The sequence below is a fragment of the Clupea harengus genome, unplaced genomic scaffold, assembly GCF_900700415.2.
Source record: "Clupea harengus unplaced genomic scaffold, Ch_v2.0.2, whole genome shotgun sequence".
Lineage (NCBI taxonomy): Eukaryota > Metazoa > Chordata > Actinopteri > Clupeiformes > Clupeidae > Clupea > Clupea harengus.
Genome location: NW_024880046.1, coordinates 7796 through 15556, shown reverse-complemented (window position 1 = coordinate 15556; position 7761 = coordinate 7796). Strand labels below are relative to the sequence as shown.

General features: G+C 42.3%; 1 long non-coding RNA gene across 1 annotated transcript; it reads left to right on the top strand.

The window, feature by feature from the left end:
- Window positions 1-3561: 3561 nt before the first annotated feature.
- Window positions 3562-4741, top strand: LOC122131165. The gene is made up of 2 exons (XR_006152028.1): window positions 3562-3782; window positions 4365-4741. It is a non-coding gene; the product is annotated as an uncharacterized LOC122131165 (long non-coding RNA).
- Window positions 4742-7761: the final 3020 nt, after the last annotated feature.

The window sequence follows — 7761 nt, the reverse complement described above, 5'->3', positions numbered from 1 at the left end:
GTCTCTGATACTAGTGTGCATGTTATGTTGTAGCTGTCTCTGATACTAGTGTGTATGTTATGTTTTAGCTGTCTCTACAACTGGCCCAGACTCTGCTGAATTTGAACTTGAATCAGTGGGTGGAGCTTCTGCCTCATGCTACAACAGTCCGGTCTGCCCCTACAATTTTCTCTCTCCTCTCTCTCTCTCTCTCTCTCTCTCTCTCTCTCTCTCTCTCTCTCTCTCTCTCTCTCTCACTCTCAATCTCTCTTTCTCTCCCTTCCTGTCTCTCTCTTACCCTCTCACTCTCTCTCCTGTTCTCCTCCCTCCCTTTATTCTCTCTCCCTCTCTTTCTGTGAGCTCTGATGTGTGCATCAGTGAGTGGAGAGCGGGAGAGTCAGAGAGAAGACGACACACACACACACACATGCACGTGCCTGCACACACTCTAGCTCAGTGAGTCAGGGCTCGTGCTGGATGAAGGCTGCATGCGGGTCTGGCTGGCTTTGCGTGTGTGTGTAGCGTGTGTGTGTGTGTTTGTGAGTGGCCGTGCGGCGCGATGAGGCTCTCGGGGGAGGGGGGCCGGGAGGCGTCGGTCCAGCGGGATGTCCGACCCCCCCTCGGTGAGGATTAGATATGTCTCCCAGCATCAAAACCCTGGACTGCTTTTCCCCAATGCTGTGCCACTGCAAGGTAGCATGCACCAATGGCACCATCTCGCTCATGTTCGGATGCAAGGTAGGAGTCTCTTGTGCTCGAACACTCTTCCCCTCACACTCACCTCTCTGTCTGTCCCGCACCCTCAGATACACGCGTGTGTGAGTGTGTGTGTGTGTATGTGTGTGTGTGTGTGTGTGTGTGCCTGCGTGTGTGTGTGTGAACACTGTAGTGCTGTGATTCTAATGAGTTAACTACCATGCCTTGGATCAGCTGATGGGTGATGATACTGCTGTGAGAGAGAGAGAGAGAGTGTGTGTGTGTGTGTGTGTGTGTGTGTGTGTGTGTGTGTGTGTGTGTGTGTGTGTTTTGGGGGGAGGGACATCTGCACATGTGATGTTGCTTAAAACCATGGTGCCAGAACTGCCCCCCTCTCTCTCTCCCTCTCTGCGTAGTTTTGAGTGTGTGTGTGTTTTGACCCACCCCCTCTGCCTCGTACGGAGTGTCTGTCAATCCAGTGTGTGTCTGGATGTGTGTGATCATTGTGAGGATGGGGGAAAAAGTGTGTGTGTGTGTGTGTGTGTGTGTTTTATAAGACACAGTGAGCTTTAATGTTGATAGAAGCAGTGGCTATGGATCTGCCATGTTTGTTTGTTTTTCATTTGTGTGTGAGTGTGTGTGTGTGTGTGCGCGCGCGTGTGTGCATGAGTGTGTGTCTGAAACCCATGCTAAAGTACATAAGCAGCCACTTTTTCTAATCTTGTGTGTGTGTGTGTGTGTGTGTGTGTGTGTGTGTGTGTGTGTGAGTGTGTGATAGAGCAGTGAATGTGCATCGTGTCCATCTGTCATGATGCTGGGTGCTCTTTGTAGGGCTGGTGCTAGCTTACATCTCTCTATCTCTCTGTAGCAGAATGAAAGCGTGTGTGTGCGCGCAAACGTGTGTGTGTGTGTGTGTGTGTGTGTGTGTGTGTGTGTGTGTATAGTCTCACTGTAGGGTTAGTGTTGCCTTGTCCTCATAAAAGCTGTGTTATGTTTCTTATGTTTTTTGGCTTGTATATGCTCATGTGTGTTCTTACACTGTGAGGACTCATTTTGTATAAGCAAATTGTGTGTTTGTGTGAGCCTTGTCTCAGTGAGTGATGTGTGTGTGTGTGTGTGTGTGTGTGTGTGTGTGTGTGTGTGTGTGTGTGTGTGTGTGTGTAGTCCTGCAGTTCAGAGAGCAGAGCTCTGTTTATTATGTAACAGTGCTGGCCTCTGGGGGCCTCACTGGCGTCCCAATTACTCTGCCTCTGCTGACTGTGTGTGTGTGTATGTGTGTGTGTGAAATGGTGTGTGTGAAATGGTGTGTGTGTGTGTTTCTGACTGTCAGTTCAGTGGTGCTGTCCGTGGTGCTGAAATCGGAGTGTGGGAAGTGAGTTATGTGGTGCTGTCTGTGGTGCTGAAACTGTGGTCGGTGTGGGATAGTACATTCAGTGGTGCTATCCGTGATGCTGAAATTGGGGTTGGTGTGGGAAAAATGTGTTCATTGGTGCTGGGTCAGTGTGGGGGGAAGTGAGTTCAGTGGCCCTGAAACTGAGATTGGTGTGGGGAAAGTAAATGCAGTGGGGCTGTCCCTGGTGCTGAAACTGGTGTCATTGTGGGGAAAGTGGGTTCAGTGGTGCTGAAGCGTGGGGTCAGTTTCAGGAGGGTCCCTCTCTCTCTCCCTTAGCACAGCTCAGAGGATCTGCTTGACTGGAATCAGAGCATTGCAGCAGATCACCACAAGGCAGAGAGATGCTCATTCATCACCCATCGAAAAACATGAAGGAAAGTAAGGAAGGCACATGAAGGGGGTCAACACACTTTCCTTCAGATAGTGGAGAGAAGTATCATGCAAATTCAGCAGTCTATCGTCATAGTCTGCTGGGGGAACCACAGATGTGTATTTCCTCTTTGTGTGTAATTTTTATGTTCAGGAGTGTACTCTCTGTGTTTACTGGTCTGGGATGAGGCTGTGATGAGGCTGTGATGAGGCTGTGTTCACTGGTACACACACACAGCACACACACACACACACACACACACACACACACACACACCCACACACACCGCACACACACACACACACACACACAGTCTGTCTGTGTCCTACATGATGAGGGCTGTGTCCATGGCTGCCTTTCTGTATGACCTGGTCTGTGTGTGTGTGTTCCTGTCCCATAAGATCAGGGGGTTAGGGTTAGTCCAAGCACGTGGTTTAGTGACAGAGTCAGAGTAACACAGTCAGTGGTGAACCTCCTAATACGGCTTTGTTATGCGAGGAGAATGAAGCCATGCGACTCTTCTAGTAGGATTTCTATTAGTTTCTATTAGTTTACCACTACACTAAACCACTTAATTGAAATACCTGTCTGGTCTGTCTGCGTCCTGCTATAGGATTAAGTCTTCCCTCAAATAAGATCAGGTCTACCTGTGTACGACCTTCTCTATGGCCAGGTGTGTGTGCTTTTATCCACAGTAGTGTGTTTGTGTGTCTTTACTTTTCTCTGGCCAGGTCTGTGTGTGTGTAATTCTCTATGCCCTGTCTGTGCTCACTTAATCTTATCTAACTCATCTAACTCAAAGAAGCAACAATGATGAATCAGCAATATTAAATCGTATCTGGGTCAATGACGTGACGCCTATATATTCTGTCCGACTGCATTTATTTCAGTTAAAAAAAGGTTTAAATGCATAAAAAGATACCATGTATATGTAGTACCTCTCCCATATATGTACTCACTTTAATTTTCTAAAAAACATTAGTTATTTGTAATTTTTCTGTTATTTAAAGTGTCAAAATATCATGTGGTGCGACCGTCCGGCCATGACTGCTGTTGTGAAAACTTCTTTGAAAATACTCTAAATCTATTCAAATTTATTTTCTGCCCTATTTGGCATGATATCCCAAGTGTTTTGTAGTCCTGTACAAAATTGCAAAGCATTTGGATTTATATTTCCATCATAATATACAACCAAACTTTGTCCGATGATGTCCATTTTATGAAATATCATGTGGTGCGACCATCAAGAAACGACCACTTTGGGACAATTATGTTGCAACTTCCTGTTTTTGAATGGATATCATCATTGACCAGTTTGCCAAGGACCCATGGAATCAGCAACAGGTTTGTAACACTCTCAAATTTGAAAAAAAAAATAACCTTTTTAACGGATGGTATGTAGTTGCCATATTTCGATATCATGTGGTGTGACCTCAAAAAAACAATGAATTTTAAGTTATTTCTACAAATATATATTTTGATTATAAATTTCATTGTGACCTTGTGTGCTAAGCTAGGTTGTTTTGTTTAGGTGGCCAATTCTGTGCCTGTAAATTTTGACTGAACTTGAAAATATCATGTGGTGCGACCAAATATCATGTGGTGCGACCATTGCAAAATGTTTTCCATGATAGATATATGTCCTTGATTGGCAGTTTTTGTGCTTTAATATTCAATTGATGATTTATATGTATTAAGTACTTTATTTAAGTATTATTTGGAATAGATTTTTATGCAATTTGAGTAATTTTTTTCTAATATTTCAGAAACAACGTTTTAGGTTTAATCTTTGTACAATATCATGAGAAAAAGCTAAAAATATAATTTAGAGCATGTCATTTCACTTTAGTAATTATGCCTTTATTAGTAATTTATTATTTATTTATGTATTCATTTATTTATAACTGTTTGAATCTATTTGACCAGATGCCAGACAGCCTCCGCCATGATGAGGAGGGAGTGTGGGCACACCTGGAGCCCATACTGAAAGAGCTTCAGGCAACCTGCCCAAAGATTACAGTTCTACATGTAGCCAGTGATGGACCTGTAGTTGAATCCCCTGTAAAGACGTCATGGAGCTTGCGCATAAAGTGAGAAGTCGAGATCCAACTAGCAATCTACCGATTGCTGAACGACTTCTCTACCACCTGAAATCACTCTTACCACAGCACTCCAACAGGACTAGTTCGAATCGGGCACTTCGCCATAACCCTCGTTTGTGTTAAATAACTGTTTTGAAACTTCCGTCTATAATATAAATCTTTTCACGTCAGATTTTCTCATATAGGCTATTGCGGACACTTTAAAAAAAAAAAAAAAAACAGTTTTGAACAATGGTCTGATGCAAATAGATTAAGCAGTGATAGATTAAAGTATGGCTTGTTAATGTCATCCCTTTCCTAACCAGCTTCTTAACAATTTAGTTATTGTTGTTGCTGTTATGAAGTGAAGCAGGGTTAATGAGGGGTTCAGGCTGAGGTTGCGAGGCGGGGCGTGGGGCGTTCATGTGGGGCAATTACGTCATCGGGTTAGAAAATGTGCGGATCAGGCGTCCACACGAACACGGATCCGCTGGTGGGTTGGAATCTTTCCACTCTTAAGACCGGTTTCAAAAGGTTGCGGATTCAGTGACCCAATCTGCCGGGTTCGTGTGGACGGAGGGCAGATCCGACAACATTTCTTTCCGGATTCAGGCAATCCAGGTTCCGTGTGGACGGGCCTTGTTTTGTTTTCACAAGCGGCACAAATAAGTCATAGGGAGGTGTCATGCTTTTGAAGCATGTAGAAATGAAGACATGCCTATGTTACCAGCCAGTAAAAGTAGACCTGAGGGAAACCATGTGCCACACTGAAGATCCCTCAAGCACTCCTGAGCGACCAGCAAGCTAGTCTTCAAGACCTGAATGGCAAGTTTGATGCGATTTTTATATAAAAATATGTTTATGTAATGTTTGTGTTCATGAAAATTCTATGCATTTTTGAATAAAATCTGGTTTTAATCTATGTTTTGCATGGAATTTATTGTTTATTGATCTCTTTAAACGATAGGAGGTTTTCATATCATTTGGAGCGACCACTCATCATGTGGTGCGACCAATAATAGCAATCACTGTATTTAATTCTTAATAAAATAACAAATTTTTGGCGCTGAAATATTAATCACTAATACAGTATGCTTAAGTAAATGGTATTTTTTAAACATTTCTATCAGTTTTATGCGCTTTACAGGAAAAATACGTCTGTAAACTACATTTAAGAAGGGGACTTAAGACATAATAGAACAAAAATATGAGATCATTATGTACAAAAACTCAAAAGAAATACAAATACTGTCTCTAAACACTTTATATTACTGATAACTTGTTAAAACATTTTAAGTATGTTAAGGAAATTAATTAGTTTTAAGATAAATCACGGTCGCACCACATGACATTTTTTAAGGCCATGGCCAATTTATCTAGATGAAAAATCACTAAAATCACTTAATTTAACATTTTAATATGAATTTACGTGTACACAACATTCTAAATGTTTGAAAAATTGCAATAGATATTCTTATTTTTTGTATTTTAAAATTGGCCTGTTGAAAATCCTTATACGTCATTGACCCATCTAACTCATCTAATTCAAAGAAGCACTAATGAAGAAATCAGCAATATTAAATCGTATCTAACTCATCTAATTCAAAGAAGCACTAATGATGAATCAGCAGCAGTAAGGAGGTTTGGTCAACAATATTCAGTTCAATAAAATTGTATTGACAAATCCCTAATAACAGTCAGTGTAACAGACTCAGTGTAACACAGACTCATATCACCAATAGCAATTTAAATAGTCTCCATGTGCTTTACAGAGCCTAGAACCTGAACCCCCTAGGGTTACTACGGTGACTGGGGCAAGGAATAACTCCCTTTTAACAGGAAACAACATTGAGCAGAACCTCAGCTCTAAGAGAGGACCCATCTGCTTGGGGCCAGCCGGGTAAAGAGATAAACATCGGGGGGTGCAGAAGGGAAGGGAAGGGGGGGGGGGAGGGGGGGGGCAGTGCAGAAGGGAAGGGAGGAGAGAAGGAGAAGAGAGAGTCAGGAGGAAGCAGATGGTTTCAGATGATAGAACATATTAACACATATGAGTCATATTGACATGATACATACAGGATTCCTAGAAACATAGAGGAAGGTATATACATGAAGAACAATTTGTAGTGGATAAAAATGGAGTGAGCCAGCATTCAAAGTATTGGTTGTGGAACAGCTTTGTGGGTATACAGTGTCCTCATAAGATTACTATCATAAGGATCAGCAGAGCAATGAAATAGACAAATATGTGAATGATGGCATATTTTCTATATTACACGTAAATAGGTTGGCAAACAGTATGTATTATGAGCAGACTACAATTTGTGTGTAATAGGTGGGAATGGGCAGCTGTAAGCAGGTAGATTGGGTGGGAAGACTGTAGCAGCATCCCACAGTGGAGTCAAGAGTAGAAGGGGAAGAAAAGAGACAAAATGAGTGGACAGAGTTAAGTTGTCTTATATATGCATATGTGATTATAGGTTATGGTGATGAGGAACAATGTTATCACAGCTATAAGCATGACTACTATATGGGAGGGAACAGAGACAGGTAAGAAGCAGATTATCAGAAAATGAGTCACACACATACACAAAAAAGCTAACAATCTAACTACTGAAAAAGCATGCACAAACCTTACAAACACCAACATCAGCACAGAACATGCACATGTGCATTTTTGCGGGGTGGTCCCACCCGGAGAACACAGAACTGCATAGTGCATAGCCTAGGTGGCTAGGTGTGCTTATCTGTCCTTCACAGGACCACATACCATGAACATTCATTTGAAGATGATACCAATACTCGTTGCCTATAGAAATGTGATTCAAAATGTGGCCAGTTGTTGTATACTTTCAAGCAACATTTTGTAACAGAGAGCAAGAGACCACACAGAAGTACATCTCGGACTGGCTTTTACTTGGCGAGAGTTTAAAGAGATAAAAGAATACAAGATAGATGCTGAGCATCATGGGTAATAACGTATTAGCTGCCCCTCTTGCTGTTGGACTAGTAATAATTTAACTTACCTGTGAATTACACTGCAACAGTAGGAGGAGCACAATACCAATTCTCATAAAATAGGGCTTTAAGGATTGGTTTGAACAGGTAACATAATTGGGATTTAAGGGTGGGTCTGAACAGGTAACATAATGGGGCTTTAAGGGTGGGTCTGAACAGGTAACATAATGGGGCTTTAAGGGTGGGTCTGAACAGGTAACATAATGGGGATTTAAGGGTGGGTCTGA